This window comes from Dermacentor variabilis, chromosome 8 (genome assembly GCF_050947875.1).
Source record: "Dermacentor variabilis isolate Ectoservices chromosome 8, ASM5094787v1, whole genome shotgun sequence".
In the NCBI taxonomy this organism is placed as follows: Eukaryota; Metazoa; Arthropoda; class Arachnida; order Ixodida; family Ixodidae; genus Dermacentor; species Dermacentor variabilis.
This window is the reverse complement of record NC_134575.1, coordinates 155,635,644-155,660,613: the sequence shown is the minus strand read 5'-3', so window position 1 is coordinate 155,660,613 and position 24,970 is coordinate 155,635,644. Positions and strand designations below refer to the sequence as shown.

The 24,970-nt window shown below is 45.8% G+C and overlaps 1 protein-coding gene across 7 annotated transcripts in view; it reads left to right on the top strand.

Annotated features, from left to right (window-relative positions):
• LOC142590689 (nuclear distribution protein nudE-like 1) overlaps positions 1-24,970 on the top strand; it is a 400,224-nt gene that overhangs the window by 263,477 nt on the left and 111,777 nt on the right. The window lies entirely within an intron of this gene.

Below are 24,970 nucleotides of genomic sequence, written 5' to 3'. Positions count from 1 at the left end.
CTCCAGAGGTTACTGAAAGTTCGTTAGAAGAGTAATTATCAATTGAAACAAACTGGCTTGCGATTAGACAGATAAGCCGCCACCCAGTTAATAATATAGGCTGGAAGATCTATTGACTGTAGTTTTTCTATAAGTTCATTGTGAGGTACAAGGTCAAACGCTTTCTTAAAGTCTAAAAATATTACGTCAATTTGGCTTGACTTGTCAAGAGCACTTGCAAAGTTGTGAATAATTGTGGTTAATTGTGTCACAGTAGAGAAACCCTTCCGGAAACCATGCTGATGAGGAGACAGTACGTTGTTGTCACTTAGGAATTTCGTTATTTCATTAGCTATAATATGTTCGATTAACTTGCAACATGATGAAGTTAATGATATAGGACGATAACTAGTTACTAGGGTTCTGTCACCTTTTTTCGGTATGGGAATGACACGTGCAGTTAGCCAGTCTGTAGGAAGATTAGCCAAAGATAACGAGGAACGGAAGATAACAAGAAAAGGGGCTAACGCTTCAGCATATCTGCGCAGAAAAGCATTCGGTATGTTGTCCGGTCCTGGAGATGATTTAGCTTTGAGGTTCAGCAGCATTGACACTACACCCGGTTGCGAAACAATATCAGAGGTCAGTTGCATGACATGCGGTTAACGTTTATACCACCATCAAAATGGGAAAAAACACTCTGAAAATAATTATTGAAGTGCTCCACGATGCGTTGCTTTTCGATAACGACATGGCCCTCGTGAACAATTTGTTTAATTGACTTGGTTTTTGTGCATAGAAAAGCCCAAAATTTTTGGGGTGCCGTTTGAATGAAATTTGGCAATGTATGGTGAAAATACCAGCGCTTAGCTAGCCGTATTTCTTGGTTTAACTTATTTTGGATTTTGTGAATTGAAACATGTGAGGCACATCGTTGTCTTAAGCGCTTAACTTTTCTTTTAAGGTGAAAGATCTTTCTCGTTATCCAGGGAGTAGCCTTGGAAGTTTTTTTAGTTCTATTAGAAATAAAGTTGCTAAGGCAGTGAGTGATAATTTCTTTAAATTTATCCCAAAGCACAGTAGTATTGTTACTGTGAAAGTTATCAAGGCATTGCTCAAGATAATCCAAGACATTTTCGTCTCTGGCACGAAAAAAAAAAATCTACCCGCCGTGGTTGCTCAGTGGCTATGGTGTTGGGCTGCTGAGCACGAGGTCGCGGGATCGAATCCCGGCCATGGTGGCCGCATTTCGATGGGGGCAAAATGCGAAAACACCCGTGTGCTTAGATTTAGGTGCACGTTAAAGAACCCCAGGTGGTCAAAATTTCCGGAGTCCTCCACTACGGCGTGCCTCATAATCAGAAAGTGGTTTCGGCACGTAAAACCCCAAATATTATTATTATTATTACGAAAAAAATCTTTAACAGTGGTTGTTTTACATTTTTTGGTGTTAAGCACTTCCAAAGAACAAGAAAAATATACCAGACTATGATCAGAAATTCCAGGTTCAACCGAAACGAAAATGTTTTCTAATGAACGACTTACAAAGACGAGGTTAAGTATGGTGCGCGTTGGCTATCTCACAACCTAGTGTAGATTGTGAGACAGAATGATGTCATGGAAGTAACCTAAGTGTGACTTAATCCCGGTGCAGAGAAACCTGTTATCTCAATCAATATCTGGTAGGTTAAAGTCGCCTATAAGCAGCACTTTATCGCTTGTGAATGAAACCATGTGTTCAAAAAGATCACGAAAGAATTCTGGGTGCGAGTCAGGTGCTCGATAAACTGCAAATAACAAAAATGATTTATCCCAGCAAGTAAGCTTCATTGTAACAGATTCCAAGTTATCGGCCTGACATAACAGAGTAGCAGATATAGTTTCTTTTATCAAAACTGCTACCCCGCCCCCTCTAGTACACCTGTCACAGCGATATGCTTGATAAGATGGAGGAAACACAACAGCATCTTCAATATTGTCATGCAACCATGTTTCTGTTATCACAACTACATGGGGATTGTAACCCAGGATAGTTGCCTCAAGGCTTTCCGATTTATTAACGACACTGCGGGCGTTGATGTTTAAAATTCTCAATTCTTTAGCACCAGGGGAAGTATCAGCGGAGGCAAGTCAATCATTTTTCGAAGTATTTACATGGCCGTCAATTTTGATTAAGTTCTTACTGTCATTCCATGTGAAAAGCTCATTGTTAATACGCATCTTATCATTAATTAAGCGAACTTTCTTGCCTTGTTGTCTTTCACTTTTAGCACTATCCCACAAGAGTTTGCGTTTCCTTAGTGTGCTACGTGAGTAATCATTTTGAATCGATATTCGACTACCCTTTAGTTTGTACGCAGTTTTTAAGACAAGCTGTTTTTCAGCAAAATCCTGGAAATAAATGATGACTGGTCTCTTGTTACCTTTGTTAACAATACGATGAATTCGGCCGACAGATTTGCAAGGAACAGCAAGCTTTGCAGAAAACACCTCGTCAAGAACTTTATTTTTAATAATAGGTTCAGTTTCGTCGGCATCCTCCGGAATGCCAAAGACTACCAGATTGGATCGCCTGCTCCTATCCTCCAGATCAGTCAACTTCGCCTCCAGTGACCTTACTGTGCGTTCAAGGTCATCTACACGCGAGGCTCGTTTTTCTAATTCAACGAATCTGGCTCCCCAATCAGCTATAATGTTTTCCACCTTATTCTGTTGCTCCCTGAGCGCAGTCATGTCAGCTGCCAACTTGTTCTGACCAGACAGCAACTTTTTCAGCACGGATTCGATAGAGGCCCCACTACCGTCAGTGGGGCCGGGATTTAACTCATTGTCGCCGCACATCAGCAGCAAGCATACTCATTACATAATGAACAATAGAAGCACACTGTAGGGGGCACGGCAAGACCAAAAGACCGCCACAATCACTTTTAATCGTGCTATAGTAGTTACTAACCTGCACGAGGTAGCAGAACGGTTTAAACCACATGCTTGTCGATGGTCCGCCGTGCCCACTGAAAGTGTAGGTATATGGAGCTGTTCCTTTATAAAGTGATGCGTCGACGTCACGTGAAGAATAGGTGGCGCCTCAAGTGACGCATCCCAAAACAGCGAAGGGTTGGCGTCATGAAAGCAGTGACATGGCATCGGTGTTGTATTTGTGGTCCAAGTGCGCGTGGCGAAGTTTGGTAGATGGGGATGGTCGATTTCATTTCTTGAAGACTGGTCAGGCTGCAGCAGTTGTGGTATCATTGGTCCGGCCAGGCCACGAGCAAGCGCCTGCACAAGGTAGCAGAACGGTTTTAAGCCACATGCTTGTTGATGGTCCGCCGTGCCCACTAATGAGTTAAATGATTTCCTGCCTATATTTGTGCATTACAGTTCATTTAGTAGCATCGACAGTCTGTGGGTCATATTCAGAGATAAACTGCTTTCATTGACCTCAGATTTTGTTCCGTCTAAGGTGGTTTCGACTAAGCGCCGCAAGGATAAAGCCTGGATTAATAAGGATTTACGTTCATCAATTCAGAAAAAATCCCGAACTTGCAAAATATATTGCAAAACAAGAAATCCAAGCATGTTCAAAAAGCTAAAGGATATCAGCACAAAACTTAAAAACGAATTGAAGGTTGTGAAGGATGCATATCTATAAGCCTTAGCAGATAAACTAAACACGAATCCCAAAGAGGTCTGCCGGTATATCAAGAGCAACAAGAAGGGTGACACTGGCATCCCGGCCATTGCAAATGATGGTAACCTAATTAAAGAAGACAAAAGAAAAGCAGAAGTATTTAACAAGTATTTTCATTCAGTTTTTACAAAGCCATGTAGCATTGCTATTTCTTACACACCGACACGATTACTGGAAATGTAAAACATTGCCGTGAGCAAGGAAGGAGTGGAGGCTTTGTTGTTTAATCTAAACCTGCATTCAGCTCATGGACCTGATGGAATTTCTAATCATGTTTTGAAACACTGTTCGAGACAGATAGCGCCTTTGTTAGTAATATTATTCAATAAGTCACTAGATAATCAAAAGCTGCCCGAAGATTGGAAGACAGCCAACATGACTCCGATATTTAAAGAGTGTGATCGTACACACGTAGGCAATTACAGGCCAATATCTTTAACTTCCGTTTGCTGTAAGACTCTCGAACATGTCCTGTACTCTAATCTGATTAAACATTTTCAAACAAATAACTTTTTCACTTCAGCACAGCATGGGTTCTGCTCGGGTTTTTCGTGCGTAACACAACTAGCAGAATTCACTCACGACATTGCACTCGGCCTGGACCATGGTGAACAGACAGATGCACTCTTTCTTGATCTGCGGAAAGCATTTGATGTCGTCCCGCACAACCTACTTTGCTTAAAATTATCATTCCTAGGCATTCCTGAACATATTGTTACGTGTAGCTGAAGCTGAATGCTATTTACAATTTATTTACAAGGAAGCTAACGGAGGCCAAAATGGCGACGCTATATCAAGCCGGCTCACACGTCGTCTTCGTCCTCCTCAGTGCAGCAACACTGTGGCGGCTGTTCCGTAGCATCACCCCCGGCTGTAGAAGCACCGTCCCGGTGCTTAATCTACACATCCGCGGTGAAAGGTGCGTGGTATGGTTTTAGTCTTGCCACGTGAACGATGTCACTTGCAGCTGATGATGACACTGAGAGGCCAGTGGGGATGATTTCATACGTGACATCGGGCACTTGTCACACCACACGGTAAGGGCCAGTGTAGCGCGACAGCAGCTTTTTGGAGAGGCCCACACGTCGAATGGGTGACCAGAGAAGCACCAGAGAACCCGGAGAAAAAAGTGCACGTCATGATGGTGGCAATCATAGAGGCGTCTCTGATGCTCCTGTAAGGCCTCAAGACGGGTGCGGGCGAGCTGGCACGCGTGGTCGGCGTGTGCGATCGCGTCGCGGGCGTATTCAGTGGCTGAACGTGTGGCCGAGGGCAGCAAAGTGTCCAAGGGCAACGCAGGTTCTCGGCCATATAGGAGATAGAATGATGAATAGCCGGCGGTGTCGTGACGCGATGAATTATACGCGAACATCACATTTGGTAAGTGAAGATCCTAGTCGTGGTGGTCGCAACATACTTCGAAAGCATGTCGGTGATGGTCCGGTCGAGGCGCTCCGTGAGGCCGTTGTTCTGTGGGTGGTAGGACGTGCTGAACTTGTGCTTTGTCGAGCAGGAGCAGAGGATGTCCTCGACGACTGCCGAGAGAAAGCTGCACGGTCAGTGAGTAATTGGTGCGAAGCACCGTGCACTAAAATGATGTCATACAGAAGAAAGTCAGCAATGTCAGTCGCACAACTTGTCGGGAGGGCTCTAGTAATTGCGTACCGCGTAGCATAATCGGTAGTGACAGCGACCCATTTATTTTCGAAGCCTGAGAGAGGAAATGGTCCAAGAAGGTCTAGACCAACACGGAAAAAGGGTTCGGGTAGCATATCGATCGGCTGGAGAAATCCAGCTGGAGGTGCGGAGGGCTTCTTCAGGCGCTGACAGGGCTCACAAGCAGCAACGTAGCGCCGCACGGAGCTGGCGAGACCCGGCCAAAAGAATCGACGGCGTACGCGGTCGTATGTGCGGGAGACGCCCAAATGTCCAGCCAAGGGAGCGTCGTGAAGTTGCTGGAGGACAGTCGAACGCAGGTGCGATGGAATGACGAGCACAAGGTCAAGGCCGTGTGCATCAAAATTGCGGCGGTATAATTTTCCCTCCTTAAGGAGAAACATCCGGAGAGAGGCATTGCCAGGAGTTGACTCCAGACGGTCGATGAGGGCTCGTAATGAAGGGTCGCGCCGTTGCTTGTTTCTGATTTGAAGCAACTGGGACACAGAGAAAACGCAAGCGATGGCGTCCGCATCAGCCGGTTCGTCGAAGGGGTAGCGGGACAAAGAACCGTCATCCTGGTGCAAGCGTCCCGTCTTATATACCACGGAGAAGGTATATTCTTGCAGGCGTAATGCCCAGCGAGCGAGTCGTCCCGTGGGGTCCTTGAGTGAGGATAGCCAGCAGAGAGCGTGGTGATCAGTGATGACAGAGAAGGGCGTCCGTACAAGTATCGACGAAACTTTGCAACAGCCCACACAAGAGCGAGGCACTCGCGCTCTGTGATTGAATAATTGCGCTCGGCGGGTGATAGAAGTTGGCTGGCATAGGCTATAACGCGATCATGTCCACGCTGGCGTTGTGCTAACACTGCTCCTATGCTGTGACCACTGGCATCAGTTCGAACTTCCGTTGAGGAAGACGGGTCAAAGTGGGCCAAGATTGGAGGTGTGGTAAGTAGAGTAGTCAGCTGCGAAAACGATGCGGCATGGTCAGGACCCCAAGAAAAAGGAGTGGCTTTCTTCAAGAGGTCGGTAAGGGGACATGCTATGGTCGCAAAATCCTTCACAAAGCGTCGGAAATAAGAGCACAGCCCTACGAAACTACGAACGTCCTTGGTAGACTTCGGAACAGGAAAATTCGTAACGGCGCGAATTTTGTCCAGATAGGGTCGCACGCCTCTGGCGTCCACGAGGTGTCCAAGGACGGAGATTTGGCGGCGAGCAAAGTGACATTTTGAGGAGTTCAACTGGAGACCTGCGCGGCGGAACATGTCAAGAAACGCTGAAAGACGGTCTAGGTGTGTGTCGAATGTGGGCGAATAAACGATGACGTCGTCCAGATAGCACAAACAGGTTGGCCACTTGAACCCCTGAAGCAAAGAGTCCATCATTCGTTCGAAGGTGGCGGGCATGTTACAGAGACCGAAAGGCATCACCTGGAACTGATAAAGGCCGTCAGGGGTAACAAATGCAGTCTTCTCTCGGTCCATGTCGTCGACGGATATCTGCCAGTAACCGGACCGTAAGTCGATAGAAGAAAAATAGGTGGAATCATACAGGCATTCTAGAGCGTCGTCAATATGTGGCAGAGGGTACACATCCTTTTTTGTGATTTTGTTCAGGTGGCGATAATCTACACAAAAGCGCCACGTTCCATCCTTTTTTTTGACAAGGACGATGGGAGACGCCCATGGACTACACGAAGGCTCGATAATGTCCTTTGCAAGCATCTTTTTGACTTCGTGTTGGATAGCAGCTCGTTCCGACGCAGAAACACGATATGGACGTCGGTGAATAGGGTTTGCATCGCCAGTATTTATGGAATGGGTCACGACGGACGTTTGACCTAAGGGTCGATTGTCAAAGTCAAAAATGTCGCGATAGCCTTCAAGAACGCGGCAAAGAGCTTCAGCTTGAGCAGGTGTAAGGTCAGAGGAAACCATCCTCTCAATGTCGACGTCATTACCGTGCGATGACGTCACGGTATGGGCTGAGCTGTAACGATCTTCCACTGTGAATGAATTGACCTCATCATCCTGCAAAGCGCTAATTATAGCCAAGGAGATCCCCTGAGGCAGAGCTTGCACGGTTAGCGCGAAATTGACTAGGGGAAGGCAGGTGCGGTTGCCAGTAATTTTCAGCACAGTGTGCGGCACGGTAACACCATGTGTAAGCATAACGGCCGGAATTGGTGCGGCCACGTATTTGCCATCAGGTACAACTGGTGAGGACAACAAGTCGACGTGTGTCGCAGAGTGAGGTGGTAGGCGAATAAAATCTATGCAGCTCATATGACTTGGAGGCGGGTCACAGGGTCGGCAAGAAGAGGCAAGTCAAGGCGAAGTGAGCCGGCCGAACAGATAATGAGGGCAGAATGATTGGCAAGAAAATCCAGACCGAAAATGAGTTCGTGAGGGCAATGCTCGATGACGGTGAAGAGAACGACGGTGTGTCTCGCAGCAATGGTGAGTCGGGCAGAGCACATGCCAACAATAGCGACAGTCCCTTCGTCGGCGACTTGTACAACACGGTTCGGGGCAGGCTTCAGAACTTTCTTGAGCCGACGGCGAAGAGCAGCACTCATAATTGACACATGCGCCCCGGTGTCAATCAACGCGCACACAGGAACATTGTCGACGAGAACGTCCAAAAGATTCTTGTTCGTGGGTAAGGTGAAATGAGGATTTCGTGCCACAGTCGTCATTGCAGCTTCACCTCCAAAAGCTGCACTGTCTAGTTTTCCGGTCGTGGGTGCGGCGAGTAGGTTGGAGAAGGAGCACGGCGTGACGGGGGCGAGCGAGATTGGCGGCAAGAGGGAGAAGGGGAGCGGGAGTAGCAGGGTCATGTCAACGATGTCGCAAGGTCAGATGATGGGGCGGGCATAGCAGGAGCGAAGGAAAAGGACCCGCTAGAGGGGCGAGGGAGATATTTAGGAGAATAGCGCGTCGGAGAAGTCCCAACAACTGCGGCAGTGGCGAGCGACATGTCCAATGCGTCGGCAGTTAAAACAGATCAGCTTGTAGTCCACGGTTCGCCATTCGGAGGGGTTGCGCTGTCCATATAAGGAGTAAGAGGATCGGGGTGGGGACGGGCGTGGAGAAAGAGGTTCTGAGCGTACGGAACGAAATGATCGCAGGCCGACGTTGGACAACTCTTGACTGATGACGGCCTGTATCAACGAGATTTTCACCGGAGAATGATCAGGTAACGTGAATAAAGGGGCCGCCAGTTGTGCCGCTTCAACCTCATGATGAATGATGCGAGTCAAGTTGTCACATCGCGACGGCTGGTGGAAGAGGTCGTCACAGGATGACGTAGCGGCTGTGTTGGGAAGTCGCTTGATTTGCTGGGATACCCGGCGGCTTTTAGCATGCTGGAGACGGCGCCACTCCTTGAGGATGGTATCGATGCTGGTGACGTTCGTAAACACCAGTATATTGAAGGTGTCGTTAGCAATGCCTTTGACGACGTGATTAACCTTATCGTCCTCAGACATGTTCGGGTCAGCCTTGGCACAAACGGCCAAGACGTGGAGAATGTACGACACGTAGGACTCAGTCGACGTCTGTACACGTGTGGCAAGGGCTTTCTTGTCATTGACTTCTCGACCAAACAAATTGCCAAAAAGGTCGCGGAGCTTGTCTTTGAAGAGATCCCAGCTCGAGATCTCCTCTTCGTGGGTCTGGAACCACGCCAGTGGAGCTCTTTCGAGGTAAAAAAGAACGTTGGCAAGCATAATAGTCAGATCCCACTTGTGACTGGGGCTGACACGTTCGTATAAGCGGAGCCAGTCGTCAACATCAGGATTGCCAACTCCGTTGAAAACACCAGGATCCCGAGGTGGGGAAACGGCGACGTAGGTCGGGGCTGCAGGCGGAGACGCTTGCATAGATGAAGTGCCGCCAGCAGGAGCCGAAGTTGCATTGTCGCCGTTGCGACCACTGCAAAGCTCCATGACAGGTACGGGGAACGTCCACCTCCATTAAGATAATGTAACGTGTAGCTGAAGCTGAATGCTATTTACAATTTATTTACAAGGAAGCTAACGGAGGCCAAAATGGCGACGCTATATCAAGCCGGCCCACACGTCGACTTCTTTCTCCTCAATGCAGCCACACTGTGGCGGCTGTTCTGTAGCAATATTCTCGGCTGGATAAAGGATTATTTACACCTGCGCAAACAGCAAGTTGTTCTTAATGGGGTAACATCGGCTCCAATGCACATGCTATCGGGAGTGCCTCAAGGCTCTGTGCTTGGGCCACTGTTGTTCCTTGTATATATTAATGATTTAGTAGTAGGACTTAAATCAGCCATTAGACTGTATGCCGACGACTGCGTCATGTATCGTACAGTGAAATGTCATGCCGGTATGTCTGCCTTACAGGACGACCTTTAAAAAGTGTCTATCTGGTGCAAGCGTTGGCAGATGACTCTGAATATTGGTAAATGCTACCATGTGCAGTTTACAAAGAAAAAGAAAAAATTCCCCAGTTCCTATTGCGTAAATAATATTGCACTCAGTATGGCTAAGGATGGTAAGTACCTCGGAGTTACGTTTTCTGAAACGCTGGACTGGACCTAATCGTGTTAACTCAATTAGCGCGAAAGCTTACCGTCTTCTTCACTTTTTCCGATGAAAGTTTAAGCATTTTCCTTCATCACTGAGGGCAACCTTGTATTTAACAAATGTCAAACCTATTCTAGAATATGCATGCATTATCTGGGATCTATACACTAAAAACTTCACAGAAAAAATAGAATGCGTCCAGAAGCAAGCAGCACGCTTCGTAACAGGGAATTATAATTTTACTATCAGAGGATCCGGAATACGGGAAGGGTTGGGTTGGAAAACTCTTTCTTCACGCGGGGAAATCCTAAGATTGAAATTCCTTTATAATATATATAAAAGTAACACTGGCATCGACAAAACACTGTTCATCAAGGAGCCGCATTACGTTTCATCTAGGAGAGACCACGCTAACAAAATTAGAGCTTATCAGTGCCGTACCAATGTGTTTAAGTGTTCATTTTTTCCTAACACGATTAACGATTGGAACGAGCTCCCTAATGAAGTGATGGCAGCTTCTAGTTTTGAAAATGCTATTGAGAGCCATATTTTTTTATTGTTCTGTTATTCATCTCTGCACATACGCTACCTTTTTTGTTAGTTACTTTGTTACTCACTTTGTTTTGTACTTTGTTAGTTTGTTTTCCGCTTTTGCGAATTTCAATGCTTAAACTATGTGTATTTACTGATGTATTCTTTTGATGTTGCTGAATATGTTTCCATTGTGACCACCTGTATTTTAACCCCCTACGATAATGCCGTACAGGCGATGTAGGTATACCGAATAAATAAATGAATTAATTATACGCTGGAAGCTGTTACGTGCCCTCTAGGGAGCGTTCTGCCATAAGAATTTATCAAATTGGTTAATAATGGCCGAGATAGAAATACTTGAGTGCTGCGAACCCATGATTTCAGGAGGCGAGCACCACTGCCAAGTGAGACAGTCTCTTCACTTGCCCCGTCTAGCCTCCATAAGCGAAATTCCTTCCCTGTGTTCTCCCATACCTAAAAAAAAATTTTAGGCTAGTTGGTATTTTGAAATGAGAACCATCTTGAATAAGCACACAGCGGAACAGCACAACAGAAAGCACCTGTGTTCGTCTTCTTTTCTGTTGTACTGTCCCTTTGCGGGCTACCAAAAGAACCTGCATATAATACAAGGTTTTTTTTCCTATTAGTGTCCCAAATCTTCACCTCGTACTATATGCAGTTCCGAACGAAAATTTCAGTCAGAAATTTAGGCTAGAAGTTTTGGTTTCGTTATTGCTGCAGGACTACAGCATCGTTTCTTTATTGTTGAGTGCGCACCTTGACAGCACACATGCAAATCACGCTTCGCGAAGTGCATCTTTTTTATTCCACATTGAAGGACCAAGATGTCCGTACCACGAAAACAGTACTCAGCTGCTTTCAAGAGAAAGGTTATTTTAGCCGCAAAGGACATCGGCAACAGTGTGGCTAGTAGGCAGCTTGGCGTGAATGAGGGAAGCATTCGCGGATGGTGTTGACAGAAGGAAGCCCTTTTCGCGTGCAGCGGAACACGAAGGAGCTTTCACAGCCCGAAAAGTGGGACATTTTCAGAAATTGAACTCGCCCTGACAGAGTTTGTACGCCAAGAGCGAGCCGCGCATCTAGCTGTGAGTGTGGAGCTTATGCAGGCAAAAGGTAAGGAGCTTGCGAAAGAAAAAGGGGTACCGAGCTCCACCTTGAAAGCGAGCAAGCACTGGATTTATTGCTACATGGGCTGTGCTGGTTTTTATTTACGCCACCAAACTTCGATTCCGCAAAAGCTGCCCGAATCGTTCGAAGAGCTGGTTGTGGCTTTTTAGCGCCACATTATTTTGCTGTGAAAGTCTAAGAACTTCCAGCTAAGACAAATCGGCAATGCTGACTAAACGCCTGTTTATCTGGACATGCCATCGCCCCTCACCGTGCACGAAAAGGGCTCTAAACAAGTTTATGTCCGGTCCACTGGCAACGAGAAAATGCAAGTTCCCATCATGTTGGTCGTGCACGGCAGACGGACGCAAGCTTCTGCCCTATGTTGTCTTCAAGCGCAAGACAACGTGAGGAGGTGAGACAAAGGTGAGGAGCTACCAAAATGTGTGGTCATGAGATGCCATGAGAAAGGCTAGATGAATGAGAATCTTGTGCTCGACTGAATAAAGTCCGCCTGGTGTAGGCGGCCCGGCGCACTGTTGTCGTTCCCTTCCATCCTCATGCTGGATGCATTTCGTTGCCATTTGGCCGACTCGGTGAAGAGACTGTCAGTGAAGAGGTCGTTATCCCGAGTGGGATGACGTCTCAGCTGCAGCCTTTAGACGTTTGCGTGAACAAGCCGTTCAAGGAGGCAGTCAAGCAGTGTTACGCAGATTGGATGCACTTAAGTGAGTCTGCAGTGACGTTGACCGGGCGGCTGAAGCGGGCTTCGCCAGCCGCGCTATGCAAGTGGATCGTGGACACATGGGCCAGCATACCAGAGGGCCTTGTGCGTTGCGCATTCAAGAAGTGTAGCATCTCGAACACGCTCGATGGCACAGAGGATGAGTACCTCTGAGAAGATAGGCCCAACAAAGAACTATCTGAAGAGAGCGCAGCTGAGGAAGACAGTGACTGAAATGCGGAGTGAAATTTAAATAAATGTTTTCCTCGAGTTTTCTTAACTCGTATTATACGTGGATAATACATTTTTTTTCCATTTCGCATCCCAAAAATTTCACCTCGTACTATATGTGGGTTTGTATTATGCGCAGGTGTTTATGGTATTTCAAGATGGTTCTCGTGTCCATACTGGAGCTCGAGCATCGCTTGACGCATACGTCATGAGCCCTGCCTTAATTTTTTTTCCCCTCGCTTTTTTGCTGCACTGCACACTTCCGCTAATGGCATCACACGCGAGCTGTTGCGTTTGTCAGTGCTACACGAACATTAGTAGACACAAACGGATTACAGAGCATGACCGTGTGCTGGAACACGGTAGAAAATGACAGTTTCATTGTCTGCACATGCGACTGCACGACGAGGGGGCCAAGGAGATGTAGTTCATCTCTCTTGCTGCGGTGCGAAGTGAATCAAAAACGTGCAGCCATTCGGTTTGTATGTTTTATTAGTTCTCTAAACTTTAATTTTGTCTGTTGAAGCAACAGATTACGCAATATTGGAACTCCGGCATCAGAGCCAGCAGTTGAAGAAGTAACGGACAAAGTGACTCGTGAGCGAGAGTGGTGGTTCGGGGCTTGGCAGGGCGCTCTTGGGCGTGGCCAGCCAGGACTTGGGCCTGCTGGCGTGGACTGAGGGACCGCGCCGTTCGCACAACAAATAACAGATGTTGCCTTGAATACTTCTCCAAATCACGTGCCACTATGAGTGCAGCACTGCCATGTACGTTGGCACACTTGTGCGATATGTGTCAACTCTCCGGCTTGGAGTGCGGTGCTCGTGAGGAGAAGGGCCAACAAAATTTTCTGGTTTGAAATTTCAGCTCTTTTCATGGCCCATAGCGATGTTAATGCTTTGCAGAGAGGATCGTTAGTGTGCATTGTGCGCACGGCGCTTCTCAGCTCAAAGTAGCCAGACCTGGCGAGGAACACCACATTAGTATGCCAGCTCTGTCTACAACTCCCATCTAGTATAGGATGGTCTGGAAAATATTTATCAATAAAGTTTGTGTTGAATAAAATCAAGTGCTTTTTTTCCTCTGAAACTAATCATTTAGGTTATCCTATAAGGTTCGCAGTTTAATAGTAGCCCTGTGTTTTGTGGTCATATAATATTTATCACATAGAAAGCTTTGCTTTCCAGTTTTTAACCAAAATGCAGAAGAGCTATCCCAACTGTACACCAGGTGGTTTATTGTAAGACCAAACAGAAGAAAGAACTGTGCATCATGTGACTCGATCTCCACTCCACTCGTGATGGCTTGCGCGAAGCAAGAAAAGGGGACCGACGTGCATCTACAAATGTGTTGGAAACGAGATAGCCATAGGGCGCGTTGCAAAGACGGTGACCATGAAAAGAAAGAAAACATTTATTGTAGAATATAGGGCGAGCAGTCTTCAGGCTGGTTGGAGCCCCTATCCTAGGGCTCTGCTGGCTTGAGCTCTGCGGCTTGCCTGGAGTGTGGCAGCCCTCTGGGCGGCCTCCTCGAGCTGGAGAGCTAGGCCTCCCATCCCTCTCACGTTGTGGTTTCGTGAGTGCTGTCTTGAGAAGCCTTGGCACATTCCCACGTGATGTGGTCCAGCATGGGCTCAGCCCCACACCACGGGCACTCATCTGGATATCGCTCTGTATCTATTTATGTAGGAGATGTAGGTGCGGGTAAGTTTTGGTTTCAACTTCCTCCAAGTGACTTGCTTCGCTTTACTTAATTTCCTCTGGGGTGGGGAGAATTTAATTTGAGCCCTTTTGTAATATTCAAGGATTGCTGATAAGCTCCAGTCTACCGGTTCGGGTTCGATACTCACCTGGCTGTTGGGGCGCCACTGGTATGTTGCGTGCGCAGCGGCCACCACGTGGGCGAGTTCATTTCCCTCGATGCCAGTATGACGTGGTATACAGATGAGTTTGATTGCGCCAAGGTCCTTGGTTTTATTTATTACTTTGGCGGTTGCCATGCAGATCCTACCATTTTGCTAGTTTCTACACGCTTGCATGGAGTCCGTCAGGATGTGGGCTTCCTCACTTGTGTTGGCGTGTGCCACAATAGCCATAGCAATGGCCATCTCCTCGGCCTTGCAGATGTTGTATGCACACGCTGTGGTGCTCGTTACTTCTCTGTAAATGCCATCTATCACTGTGGTTGTAAACCATGGTGTACGTGTTCTGTGTACGGTGGCGTCAGTGTAGTATGCGCTACTCCTGCCCTCATATGTTTTCTTGTAGTGTTTAGCCCTAGCCTCTCTGGGTCCCAGGTTTAGGACGGGGTTCATCCCTTTTGGGATTGGAGCAATAGTGATTTTGTCCCTCTGGGCAGTTGTGAGGGCCGCCTGCCTGTGTTGGAATTCTGTGCAGTCTCAGAAACCCAGTCTGCGTAAAATGTCTCGTCCCGCTGTTGACTGGGTGAGCCTTAGCTTTTGCACATTGAGCTGTGCCTCCATGCGTTCATCACATGTATTCGAAACGCCAAGGGCCAAAAGGAATTCCGTTGAGGTCGTTTTGGTGGAGCTGCAAGGCTGTTTTGTAAGCTCCCTACAGACAGGCTTCAATGGAGTCTCTCTGTCTTTAGCAAGTTGTAGTAGGGAAGACTGTATAGAATTATACTTTCGACCAGACTTTTGACAAGCCGAATTGTGTCGTTTTCTCTCATGCCAATCTTTGTACTGCTGACCCTTCTGATCATTCTAGATGCCTTGTTTTATGGATGTCTGAATGCGGTTAAGGTTTAAGGTGCATTTTTGGTTTGATTGAAGTCACGTGCCCAGGATGCAGATGGTGCTTCTCTCCTCTATCTTTTTCCCAGCCATGTAGACGTCTGATTTGTGTTGCACGTCCATCGGGACCGATCAGCTGCCCTGGCCTTTCCATGTCCTGATTAGCTCTGATTTCACTGGGGCACACTGCATGCCGTGTTTCAGTACATATGCCCGGATGAGGCTTGTGGCTTCCTGCAGTCTCTTCTCCTTTCTCCCCAGCGAGCCTGTGGTCGTCCAGACCGTGATGTCGTCTCCATACGTGGTGGATCATGCATGCTACTCGTTCTGGAGTGTCCTAGCTAGGCCTAGCATGGCTACATTGAAGAGGATCAGAGAAATTACTGCCCCCCTGTGGTGTTCCATGATGTGGCACTTGTATTAATTGTGACTCTAGAGTGGCAATCTTGATCTCAGCAGTGCGATGATTAAAGAAGGCCCTAACGTATTTGTAGATTCTTTCCTCGCACTTTGTGTCGGTGAGGCCGTCCAGGATCCCCTGATGGCTCACGTTGTCAAACAACTCATATCGACTGCCATGACAATTAACGTGCTCGCATCTGGCTGTGGGTTGCATCAGCACCTCCTCTTTCAGCTGGAGGGGGGCGTCCTGAGCTGTGAGGTGGGGCCGGAAGCCAAAGGTGTTGTGCGCCATTAGATCATTGTTTTTGGGATGGTCCTGCATCTGTTGGTTTACCACCCTCTCATATAGTTTGCCTAGACATGACGGGAGGGAGATGGGCCGCAGGTTTGCTACCTCCAATTTCTTGCCGGGCTTCGATATTAGGATTACCTGGGCATGTTTCCACTGTTGTGGGATAGTGCCCCGTGCCCAGTGCTCATTAATGAATTTTGTAAAGACCGTGATCGAGCAGTCGCTCATACTTCTGATCATTGCGTCGGTGACTTTGTCCGCTCCTGCTGCTGTATTCTTGGTCATACACCCGATGGCTGCACGGACCTCGCATTCCCTAATGGTGGCTTCCAACGTTTCCCGCGATATTATTACGATATCATCGAGCGATGCTCAAGAGACGGCCACCACGAGAACGAAGATGAAGTTGGTCGCAGCTCCTAGCGCGAGCGAGAGTCGGCCTGGCTGCCTGGATCCAGTGTAAAGAACCTGTAAATAGCCTCTTTCGTCTGTGTCTTTTCACACATAACAATATTCTGCTGTAAACACCTAGCTGTAAAGTTAACACACAGATATTGAGCACGTCAGAACGATCGTATATGTGTCCATTCCTTTGTTTAGAGTGTTTAGAGGGGGGGAGGATGCTCAAAAGGGATGGGAAAGCAGTAGCGGGTTTTCTTTCTTTTTTGTAAAGCCTGGTGTATCTTGGGGGAGTGTGGCCTTTTGCTCGCTTGCTTTGTGGTTGTGGGTCTGGCGCTGTTCTGGAGTGATTGCTTGCCCAAGCAGGAGACGAAAAGTTGCGAAACCGGTTTGCAAGTCCGGTTTCACCGGACTGGACCAGGGAGAAAAGGCGTGCAAGAGCGCTACGAGGACTGATGAACAACTCCCAGGAATCAACAAGCTATGAACCAAGGGTTCGTCACCTCGGAGGGAAATTCTGCTGCTGAAACGCCTATCTCTCGCCCAGTGGCTGCTGGCCCCTATGCGTCGGGATCTTTCTCCCCCGCCAGAGATGCTGTTACGCTTGGCATGTAACACCCTGGGAAAGAAGGATGCTCGAAGACCATGCCTAATCGGAACAGAGGATGGATTCCTAATTTGCTATGCTTGTCTTGAGTGGTTGCCGGTCTGGCAGGCGCCCCTCAGTGATGATAGGCCCCTTTGTGTGTGTGTGACTCTAGGGGAGAACCCTTTCCACAAACTGTACGACTCTAGGGGAGGATCTTTTCCGCAAACTGTGTGACCAAGGGAAGAACTGTCCGCGAATTGTCCAACTCTGGAGAAAGGATCAGCCAACCACCCCGACCATACTCCGTGGGTTGCCACCAAAGGAGGCAATCACGTGCAACATCGCCCAGGAGAAAAGAAGCAGCCGCAAAGCAATGATGGGGGCACGCAACATCGCCCAGGAGAGAAGGAGCAGCCCCAAAGCAACGACACGGACTCAGTGCATGTCACGTGACGTTGACCTGAGCAAGATCTCGCCTACGATTTTAGTGGGCCTATTTAAGGGGCCCCGCAATGTACTTTTTCAATTCATTCATTCTCTTCTTCTTATACTTCACCAACCATAGAATAAACAGTGCAGGTTTCGCACTAGAAATCGTCTCATCCCTGCCTGGTTGCCATGGTCTACCGGACGCCTGCCGACAACGCCACGCTACCCAATAGTCACGCCAGTCGAGGTTCGAGAAACAGGCGTTGCAACACCCTCTCAACCTTTAGCAGCCGAACTCTGTCAAGTAAGGCTAGCTTAGCAGGATTCTTTGAACTATCGGACGTTGTTTGGGATATATCGGCCTTAGTGAGATTAGAAGAACTGGTGAGGCTTACACATTGCTGAATAACAGCCATGTCCTCTGCTATAGAGGTCTCCCAGATAAGAAGCAATACGGGGTAGGATTCCTAATCCATAAAGACATAGCGGGCAACATTCACGAATTCTACAGCATCAACAAGAGGGTAGCAGTAGTCGTAATCAAACTTAATAAGAGGTATAGACTAAAAGTAGTACAAGCCTATACTCCAACATCCAGTCACTATGATGAGGAAGTAGATCAGTTTTATGAAGATGTTGAATTAGCTATGAGAAAAGTGCAAACTCAGTATACTGTACTAATGGGCGACTTCAATGCAAAAGTGGCGAAAAAGCAGGCGGGTGAACAGGCAGTTGGCAACTACGGTGTCGACTCTAGAAACGCTAGAGGCAAGATGCCGGTAGAATTTGATGAAAGGAATAAGCTGCAAATAATGAACACCTTTTCCGGAAGCGCATTAACAGAAAGTGGACTTGGAACAGCCCTAATGGTGAAACAACGAATGAAATTGATTTCATAGTTTCTGCGGATCCCAGCAGAGTGCAGGATGTAGCAGTGATAGGTAGGGTAAAGTGCAGTGATGATAGGTTAGTAAGGGCTTGGATGCACCTCCATTTGAAGAGAGAAAGAGTAAAAGTGGTCAAGAAGAAACAGGTCAACCTAGAGGCAGTAAGGGTAAAAGCAGACTAATTCAGCCTGGTAATTGCAAACACAGATGCAGCCTTAGAACAGAGAGATGAAGATGACATAGAGGTAATGAAGCAAACCGTAACTAGGCTGGCTTCAGAGCCAGCAAGTGAAGTGGGAGGCAAGGCACCAAAACAACCAGTAGGCAAGCTCTCCCAAGTAACAAAGGACCTAATAAAGAAACGACAAAGAATGAAAGTGCCCAACTCAAGAGATAAGATAGAATTCGCCGAACTGTCAAAACTGGTCAACAAGGCGAAAATAAGGTATATTCAAAACTATAACGTGAGAAAGACTGAAGAAGCCGTAAAAAATGGATGCAGCCTGAAATCAGTGAGAAGAAAACTTAGCATAGGACAAACCAAGATGTACGCACAGAAAGATAGGCAGGGTAATATCATCAGCAATCTTGAAGGTATAATAAAAGCAGCTGAAGAATTCTATACTGACCTGTACATTACCCAGAGGACTCGGGAGTACTCCATTCAAAACAATAATGAATGAATGAATGAATGAATGAATGAATACAGAAACTCCTCCTATAACTAGAGATGAGGTCAGAAGACCATTGCAAGACATGAAACGGGGAAAAGCGGCAGGAGAAGATGGAATAACAGTCGATTTAACCAAAGTTGGAGGGGACATAATGCAAGAAAAACTGGCGGCTCTCCATACGAAATGTCTATCGACTGCAAGGGTCCCAGAAAACTGGAACAATGCAAACATTATGCTAATGCACCAAAAGGGCGATGTTAAAGAACAAAAAAATTATAGGCCCATTAGATTACTCTCAGTATTATATAAAATATTTACCAAAATAATCTCCAATAGAATAAGGAAAACACTGGAATTTAGTCAACCAATGAAGCAGGCTGGCTTCAGAAAGAGATACTCCACAATGGATCACATCCATGTCATTAACCAGGTTATCGAGAAATCCGCAGAGTACAATAAGCCTCTCTGTTAACTCTTTCTAAAGTACTCTCTATATGGCTTTCATAGATTACGAAAAGGCATTTGATTCAGTAGAGGTACCAGCAGTCATAGAGGCATTGCGTAATCAAGGAGTACAGAACGCTTACGTAAGTACCCTGGAAAATATCTACAGAGATTCCACAGCCACCTTAATTCTACACAAGAAAAGTAGGAAGATACCTATGAAGAAAGGGGTCAGCCAAGGAGACACAATCTCTCCAATTCTATTCACTGTATGCTTGGAAGAAGTATTCAAGCTATTAATCTGGGAAGGTTTAGGACTAAGGATCGACGGTGAATACCTCAGCAACTTTCGGTTTGCCGATGACATTGTTCTATTCAGCAACACTGTGGATGAGTTACAACAAATGATTGAGGACCCTAACAGGGAGAGTGTAAGAGTGGGACTGAAGAATAATATGCAGAAGACAGATAATAATGAATAACTGGGCAAGGGAACAAGAGCTCAGGATCACAAGTCAGCCTCTAGACGCTGACTTGCGTGTAAGAAAAATTCCATGCAAGAAATATTGGTCGGTAACTGTACTTATTTGCGTAAAAGCTCCAATTTCAATATAACGAAGCAAATTGGCGATTTTACCTACCTCGTTATATTGAGGTTAGACTGTGCTTAGTTTGTTAAATTATGCCCAGTACGCATGGATGACATAACCCAGCATTGAATTCGATCAGTGCTAAAAGTCCGTGATGGATTCAAGACAGCCTAACCAGACAGCTTGTCCCTCACCTTGTTTTCTTTCTGTACCCATTCAGTTTCTAGGCATTTCTGTTGCAAAAATCACTTGACGAGAGCGTGCTATCTGATGACTGGACATAGGCCAACATTGTTCCTGTGCACAAGTCAAGTCCTCACAATAGTCAACTTTGCTTACAAGTATAGTAGCCGACGGATAGTCTGGACTCTAATATTTCTGACTTTATTACTTTATTGGTATCCTGGACTTCATATATGCGCTGGCTATAGTTAATGCATTCTCGTACCCGCTTTGTCGGACAACTTTAGGCCCCAAAGACCAATTTTCTGGACTAAATATCTTGTTCTGATCCATGCTAACCGATCTTGGATGCCGCCATGTTGGATTTTCTCGGTCGCAGTGTGCGTTTTCTTTTTCTCACCGAACATCTCAGACCCGGCGCCAAAGCAGAAATATTCATCATGTCAGTGCTTGCTGTGCTCCCGAGCTGAAGCCGATGGCTGTCTGCCGGTTCTAAGTTTCGCAGGCCAAGCTTCACGCAGCTTCTTGTCCTGTGGCTACGTGTGAATAAGGCTGACACTGGGCACCGTTGCGCACGTCCGGCACTGCGGCACTGAGCGGTAGCCTACCATGCTGCACGCCTCCAAAGGTAGCCACTACCTATTATAGTGATTTCAAATGTTGTCAAGCAGACACCCAAGGTCGGAAAGCCTCCCTACTTAATCAGAACCGCAGTGCAGGCGGGACTTTAAACTTTCGTTTTCAGCTCTCTTCGGTGCTTCCAAAGCAGCCGATGCGGCCACTGTGTCCACGTGATCCCTCATGCCACATCACGCCGACGGTGGTGCCAGCTATTTCAGGGGTGGAGCTCGCCCCCAATAGCCTCCAAGATTGGGGGGCACACATTATCAATAGAGAGCACATGCCATCTCGTCCCAGAGGCCATACCCGCTCTTCCTTGGCTGGCAAAACACTCGAGAGGAGCTTTCTTGTTTTCGGTCAGCAATAACATCATAATCACTATAGGGGATGTGTTTTTTTTTTATATTACTGTTTGTTTTTTCATCGGTTGCTACTTTGCGACTGGTGTGTCCACTGAGCAGGTTTGTTTCGGAAACGTCTCGTCTTTGCGTGTGTTTGTGCGGCTTCGCATTTCTGTGATCGGTGCCAGCTCTTGTGCCTTCTGAAAAGCCAAGTGGTGTGAAGAAACGTGGTTGGTTTCTTCGATCACCATGGCAAACACTGTATCCCGGCCGCGGCGGCCTCATTTCGATGGGGGCGAAATGCGAAAACACCCAGGTGGTCCAAATTTCCAGAGTCCTCCACTACGGCGTGCCTCATAATCAGAAAGTGGTTTTGGCACATAAAACCCCATAATCTAATCTAATCTGAGGGCAAACTCTGTTGGCGAAGATCACCAATGCGATGACACTCTTGTCGGACTGTATGCGGAGACATCACTTTTCCGCAAATCCAAGCAAATCTGATTGCCTCCAAGCGTAGAAGGGCATCATTAGAGATTATTTTAAGCCGCTTTAAGCTTAGTAAAGGTTTCTTCTTCCTTTCTTTTTTGCTGAACGAGTTTTTCCCGCTGTTCGATTTTTCAGGCTATTTTTCAGTCCCCGCCAAGTCCGGAAAATCAGTTGGCTACTGTATCAGATGTAAATTATTTGAGCACATTCTTTTTATAACATCGTGACACATTTGAATGCGCATTCCTTGCTGAGTAGAACTTGTTGCTGGGCGAGTTGGTTGGGATCTAATGAATACATTGTTGCGCCAAAAAAAGAAAAAAAAAGACTTGGGAAAGAAGAGTACGAAATGACAGATTGCGCTGAACTTCAACTGATTTTATTCTTAGAGCAGGGCAGGGAGAATGAACAAATGTGCATGCGTACATCAGTGTTGCCTAGAGCGATTACAGTGACGTTTTCAACATTTGCAACTCGTTTTCAAACAGAAAAACAGACGTGCCACTAATACAACTCGTGCCTCTTACTGTTATGTTATATGCCTCCAAAAGTTCTCTTGCTAACGCATCACCACTCCTGCCAAGTATCTTTATTTCACGCAGTAGTGGCTGGCATGTTCCTTCCAGGCAAACCATGCAATGCACAGGTAAATGGCGCACGTTACCTTTGTTGATTACAGACAGTTCATGCTCCTATTGTATTAGCGACACGTCTGTTTTTCTGTTTTAAAACGAGTTGCAAATGTTGAAAACGTCACTGTAATCGCTCTAGGCAACACTTATGTACGCATGCGCATTTGTTCATTCTCCCTGCCCTGCTCTAAGAATAAAATCAGTTGAAGCTCAGACACAATGTATTCATTAGATTGCATTCCTTGCTGTTTCCACAACAACATTAGGAAAGGTTTTAGGAAAGGTTTTGGCACCTTAACACAACTAGTTGAATTCTCACACAACATTCTCTGTGCCCTTGTTATCAGCACCTAGGTCGACACTATATTTATTGATTTTTCCAAGGCTTTCGATACTATACTGCATTCGAATCTCTTAATAAAGCTTAACATGATCTTGAAAAATTCTCACTTGGTTAGCTGGATTGCCAGTTTCCTTTCTCATCGGTGACAATTCGTATGTTATAATTCAATTAATTTTTCCACTGACGTGTCATCTGGCGCAACCCAAGGGTCGGTTCTTGGTCCTTTACTATGTCTACTATACATTAATGACTTACCTCAAGACGTCACTTCACACATACGCCTTTATGCGGACGACTGTTTTTTATCGCGTGATTAACACACCAGAACATCATCTTGAACTAAATTTGTCGTTTGTCAGCTTCTGTACCTGGTGCTACACTTGGCAAATGAAAATAAGCTTTACTAAAACTGTGATAATGTCATTTTCTAATAGTGCCTCTCCTTCATTGATCAGTTACACTTTCGACTTATCCTTGCACAGGGTCTCGGAATACAAGTATCTTGGCGTCATATTTACTACTAACATGTCCTGGTCAAAACACATTAATTTCATTTGCGCAAAAGCAACCAGTAAGTTCGGGTATTTGGGGCGCAATTTCAACAATTCTCCAAAGGAAACTAAGTTACTAATGTATAAAACTGTAATTCGCCCTATCCTAGATTATGCTTCTCCTGTCTGGAACCCTCATAAGCAGTGCGACATTAACTTCATTGAGAGCATACAACGAAAATCTATTTGGTTCATATATATCATATATATTCATATATCGTCGCTATGATCACCATTTTTCACCCTCCCGTGCCTTATCTTCTCTGAACCTAACCCCTTTATCCATATACGCCGTCACATTGAGTCATTGAAGTTTCTGCATGGCATGGTAAATTTTGTTATTGTGTCTTACATCCCATATATATTCCTTCAGATATTCCTCAGTCAAGCAGGAGTCACCATAGCCTTAATATTGAGCCTTACTTTGCTCGATGGAATAAATTTAAGTACAGCTTTTTTCCCATGTACTGTTGAATTCTGGAACTTAATTCCCGGAAGAATTAGGTCACTGCCATTAAACGATTTCCTGTTAAAAGTTAATTACACCTGATTTTATGTATTTTATTGTTGTACAGTGTAGACTCATTCTCGTTTTTGTACTGACTCTCAGTGTTGCTGTTATTTTGAGTTTTATTTGTGTCATCTTCTTTATTTCTCGTGAATTTTCTATTGTTATTGTTTACTTTGTTTTTTGTATGACTTCTTGTCTAACCCACTCCTGCTATAGCCTCACAAAGGGGCTGCAATATGTATAAAATAAATAAATAAATAATTAAATAAATAAATAAACATAGTTTCTGTAGCTGCCACCTTTGTGTCACCCAGCTTATGGAACTAATACAGTAGAATCTCGATGATACGATCATGCCTGATACGAATTTTTTCATGAGTCCTGCCCAAGTCTATTAGCTACAATGTGCTGAATTTCGATTGTTGTGAAAGATGCCCGTATCCTGTGCTTTTATTTCTGCATGGAAAACTATACCAATGCGTCTATCTGAATCTCAGATCTCTCATGTCTATAGCAATACCAAGGCAGCAGCGCTGCATCAACTGAAAGGCGCTTGCACAATCAGCAGTATTATAGCACCACCTCAAGTCAAATTTTCTTCCCAATTTCAAAGACAACACACTAAAAAAGTGCAATTTTCCTAAATTATATGGTGTGTTTCTTCCAAGTAATTTGCCATGAGATAAAGGAAGGTCTTGGGATTGTAGAAAAAAAAAATTCAGAAATCTGAAATTTTGAGCAAGTCAGCCATTTCATTTCCACATCTCTCTTTAATCTACCGATTTTTAATGCTTTTGGGTGATTTGAATTTTGGGTGATATGAATTTTTACGCCGTCCCAAGAGATTCCTATCGCCAAGATTCTATTGTACATGTATTAGCTAGTGCACTGGTAAGAGTTTCTTAGTGGATTCAGTTTTTTATAGATTTCACAAAGGACTTTGAGCTTGTTCCTCACTCTTTTTTAATCTAAAAATCAGTGTCGTACAGCATAAACAGGTCAATTACTGCATGGATTAAAGAATACATAATTGCACATAGTCAGAGGGTCATTGTGAACAATGTGCACACACATGAGGTTAGCATGACGTCAGAGGTAAAACAGGGTTACGTGTTGAGTTCCTTGTTATTTTATTGCAGTAGCAATTATATGGACACTCCAGGCACATTTCTACCATCGGCGTTGCTGTGAGGTTCCATGATACCATGCTTGTTAATTTAGTATGCTTATGTCTACAAGTTTATATGGCTGATAAAACTAGTATCCTTACTTCGTATAGCTGTCTACTAATTTGCTATTGCAATCGATGCTTCGCCTTTCACGGGAAAC